The sequence below is a fragment of the Dendrobates tinctorius genome, unplaced genomic scaffold (assembly GCF_039654945.1).
Source record: "Dendrobates tinctorius isolate UK_male_01 unplaced genomic scaffold, ASM3965494v1 ptg000017l, whole genome shotgun sequence".
Classification (NCBI taxonomy): Eukaryota; Metazoa; Chordata; class Amphibia; order Anura; family Dendrobatidae; genus Dendrobates; species Dendrobates tinctorius.
Genome location: NW_027361685.1, coordinates 4,219,034 through 4,224,170, shown reverse-complemented (window position 1 = coordinate 4,224,170; position 5,137 = coordinate 4,219,034).

The following is a 5,137-nucleotide window of genomic DNA, read 5'->3' as shown; positions in this document are numbered from 1 at the left end:
GGCCCATGCTGACATTAAAAATGGACGTCAGCGTGGTTTGCTCATGGACACACGGTCCATGGAAACACTCTGACATGTGCACAGACCCATTCACTTGAATAGGCAAATAGTGCTCCGGTCCTCCCGAGTCTCTCCGCATGGCTGCCCAATGGTATAAAATTCTGTGACACACCCATGGTGTCTATATGATCACTGCAAACCCTAGATGAATTCATTGAGGTGTAATTCATAAAATGGGGTCACTTATAGGGGGTTCTGCTGTTCTGGCACCTCATGGGCTCTCCCAGTGTGTCATGGCACCTGCAAACCATAACAGTAAAATGTGGCGCTCCTTCCATTCTGAGCTCTGCCATGCACCTAAACTGTGGTTTACCCCAACATATGGGGTATCAGCGTACTCAGGACAATTTGCACAATAACTCTTGGAGTCCAATTTCTTCTGCTACCCTTGAGAAAATAAAAAATTGGCTTAGAAAATATCATTTTTGTGGAAAAAAATATTTTTTACTTTTATGGCTCTACGTTATAAACTTCTGTGAAGCACTTGAGGTTCAAAGTGCTCACTATACATTTAGATAAGTTCCCAGGGGGGTCTTATCTAAATAAGATAAGTTCCCTGGGGGGGTCTAGTTTCCAAAATGGGGTCACTTGTGGGGGATTTCCACTGTTTAGGCACATCAGGGGCTCTCCAAACGTGACATGACACCGCAGACCATTCCATCAAAGTCTGCATTCTAAAACGTCACTACTTCCCTTCCGAGCCCCAATGTGCACCCATACAGTAGTTTTCTGCCACATATGGTGCATCAGTGTACTCAGGACAAATTGGACAACAACTTTTGGGGTCCAATTTCTACTGTTACCCTTGGGAAAATAAAATATTGGGGACTAAAAATCATGTTTGTGGAAAAAATGATTTTCATATTTTCACGCCCAGACGCTATAAACTTTAGTGAAACACCTGGGGGTTCAAAGTTCATATCACACATCTAGATAAGTTCCTTGGGGGGTGTATTTTCCAAAAAGGGGTCACTTGTGGGGGTTTCCACTGTTTAGGCACATCAGGGGCTATCCAAACGCAACATGGCGTCCAATCTCAATTCCAGCCAATTTTGTGTTGAAAAAGTCAAACGGCGCTCCTTCCCTTCCAAGCTCTACCATGCGCCCAAACAGTGGCTTACCCCCACATATCAGGTATCAGCGTACTCAGGACAAATTGCACAATAACTTTTGCAGTCCAAATTCTCCTGTTACCATTAGGGAAAAAAAATAATTGGATCTGAAGTAAAGTTTTTATAAAAAAAGTTAAATTTTCATTTCTTTTTTAAAACATTCCAAAAATTCCTGTGAAGCACCAGAAGGGTTAATAAACTTCTGACATGTGGTTTTGAGCACCTTGAGGGGTGCAGTTTTCAAAATGGTATCACTTTTGGGTATTTTCTATCATATATACCCCTCAAAGTGACTTCAAATGTGATGTGGTCCCTAAAAAAAAAATGGTGTTGTAGAAATGAGAAATCACTGGTCAACTTCTAACTCTTATAACTTCCTAACGAAAAAAATTTGGTTCCAAAATTGTGTTGATGTTAAGTAGACATGTGGGAAATGTTATTAAGTCTTTTGTGTGACATAACTCTGTGATTAATGGGCATGAAAATTCAAAATTGGAAAATTGCAACATTTTCCACCAAATTTCCATTTTTTTCACAAATAAACGCAAGTCATGTCAAAGAAATTTTACCACTAACATGAAGTACAATATGTCATGAGAAAACAATGTCAGAATCACCAGGATCCATGGAAGCGTTCCAGAGTTATGACCTCATAAAGGGACAGTGGTCAGAATTGTAAAAATTGGCCCGGGCATTAACGTGCAAACCACCCTTGGGAGTAAAGGGGTTAATGGCTAACTGAAAAGATGTTAACACATTGCAAGCTTTCCAGACTACTCAGGTCTCTTCAGGCATAGAATAATACAAAATCTGAAGAATCACATAGCACAGACATAATGCAATAGGTAAGACAAATGACGTGAAATAGAACTATCATTATGGGGGAGGGATAAACAGTGGTGGCCATAAATATTGGAACAGTTCATAGATTAGGAGTGTGAAAGTTTTATTGTCCCCTGATAGGGGTCTGGTTCTGTGTTGTGATGCCACACAATGTCTGAGGAGAAAATTCCTTAATTGATATTAGACATGAATCCATGCGACACATTCATTCCTGCATTGAGAGTGTCAAAGACTGTCATGAGTTTATACTCCCAGATCCTTCTGTTTTTCTGAGATTTGAAGTTACCTTTTTCATACAAGTAATTTCATGTCCATGGTGCTGTGATCAGGGCTACAAAAATGTTTTGCCACAGGTAGATCTATTCTGTTTTCTCTTATTGTGTAGTTGTGAGAATTCATCCTTGTTCTAAGCTTTTGCCCTGTCTCTCCCACATACAGACCCCCCAGTTGGACAGTTGGTACAAATAATTAAGTACACCACTCTTAATTCTTTGACGCCCCCGGAAGCAGGCGGCGAAACGCGCGTCGGGGTGAGGGGACGCTGGATCACACTTGTAATTAGAGGTAATATTACTTTTTCATTCCTTGTGCTCTGTGCATATCGGCATATTTATGATCAGGATTCTTGACGTTCTCATTGTGTCCGTGTTATTTTACACGGTTATAGTATATATGCCTTTAGCCTCTGAGTGGTTTCCCTTATACCCTTAGGGGAGGGATATTTTGGATATCATTGATCTTGTTCAGACATTGTATATGGGTTCTGACTGTATGGAATAAATATTATAATTATTGATATAAGAATTGATATGTACTGTCATGTGATTGGTTCATACATGTCAGTCTTACATTGTCTCCTCATGATTACTTAAGTGTGTACGGTGTCCCCTATTACGGCATTATGCTTTTGTCATTTTTAGAATTTTTGAATAAAATGAATTTTTAATATTTTTGGGATTTCTTCCTTGTTCCATGTTTATATTGATGGGATTTGTGATACGGATTTGCGTGATTTGCCCTTTTGGATTAGGTTTTGGGACATTGTAGTTATTCTATTTGTACACTTAACAAGTGTCCCTCATTTAGTATTTACATAAAGGGTAAGAATGGAGATGAGAACAAGTAGCATTACTTGATTAAACTATTTGCATAGTTTTTCCCTCTCTGCTTTAGAAGTCAACAAACTGGCTCCATAACACAATGCATAATTAGCATATCAGCAAACATCACTAGTGATCAAGGATAAGCGCACAATAAAAGTCAATATTACCGACTTACAAACAAAAGTGTGTTTTCTTGACCAACTAGAAATTAAACACTTAAAATTAAGGCCAACATACAGATAACATTCTATTATTCTTTATTTGCTAAAAATAGTTGTCTGGTTAATTAAGGAACACTGCTGTATGTCTTCACAATGGCAAAAGTAAAAAAAAAAAAAAAAGTTTATAAAAATATTAAAAAAGTAAAAAAAAATATGAAAGTTCAAATTCCCCTTTTGCCCCATTTAAAATAAAACAATAAAAAATACATATTTGGTATTGCTGCATTCAGAATCACCCGATCTATCAACATAAAAAAAGAATTAACCCGATCACTAAATGGCGTAATGAGATAAAACGTAAAAAATGCCAGAATTAAGTTTTTTTGGTCGCCACACTATTACATTAAAATACAATAACAGGCGATCAGAAGATTGTATCTGCACCAAAATGGTATCATTAAAAACGTCCGCTCGGTCCACAAAAAATAAGTCTTCACCCAACCCAAGATCATGAAAAATGAAGATGCGACGGGTATCGGAAAATGGCGCAATTCTTTCATACTTTACCTAATTAAGATGAGTTAATTTTACTGATAAATGTTTGTTTTTGGTCGTTTATTTTCTGTTGGTATTTGGTTTATTCTATAAAACTCCCATATAATATATCATTCTTGAACACACGCCACGCGCATCATGTTTTTGTACAATTTGTGAATAATATATATAGGTTCTCCTCGTCTGAGTTATTTTTGATGGCCCACAAAATACGATTTTCCTGTAACTCATTTCTCACACTCTAGGTATAATAATGACTTTTCCCCGTGTGGGATTTTTGATGTTTGAAAACGTTGTCGGTACCTGCTTTCTGGGGTCTCTTGAGGTTTTTATGTCATGTGAGCCCTGTGCCCAATCAGCGCTGACATCACTGTCCCCACCTTCGGACAAATCAAGCATCATGAGGCCGTCAGAGAGCAGCCGCAGCCCTGGCTTCCTGCTGATGTTCAGACCAAAGGAAGGAGCAGTGAAGCTGCCGCTGATTGGGTGCAGGGCTCGTGTGATGTGAGAACCTCACATTAGCCCCGGGACCGTGAGTCTCAACACCACTGAAGTGGAGCCGGCCCGCCAGTGGAGTGTGTTTTTATTTTAATGAGGTCAAACGTGAGGAATGAGTTCACTGAGAAAAAAAAAAGATATATATACTGTATTTTTTGGACTATAAGACACACCTAGGTTTAGAGGAAATTAGGAAAAAAAATTGAAGCAAAAATTGTGGTTAATTCTGTACTTAATATCCCCTATCCTGGTATATATGGTCCCCTCATCCCTACCCTGGTATACATAGATCCCTCATCCCTATACTAGTATGCATGGCCCCATCCTTATCCTGGTTTGCAGGGCTCCCATCATGTCGTAGTATGCATGGCCCTCATCCTTATCCTGGTATGCAGCGTCCCCATTTTGTCCTAGTATGCAGGGTCCCATCCCTATTCTGGCATGATTGGCCCCATCCCGCTCCTGGTATGCATGGCCCCAATCCTTATCCTGGTATGCAGGGCACCATCACTATTCGGGTATGACTGGCCCCCCATTCCAGTCCTGGTATGCATAGCCCAATCCTTATAATTGGCCCCATCCTGGTATCCATGGCCCCATCACAAAACATTAAAAAAAAGCATTACACTTACCTACCCGGCGCTCCCTTGCTGAATCCTGCTCTGATACCAGCAACTGCTTTATGCTTGTAAGCAGCACATGGCAGGGACATAATGCGTTGCTCACAAGCAGAGCACAGCTGCCAGAGTACTCGCCTTTAAAACTATATCAACATTCTGAACATAAAAAAGGCTTCTCCCCTATG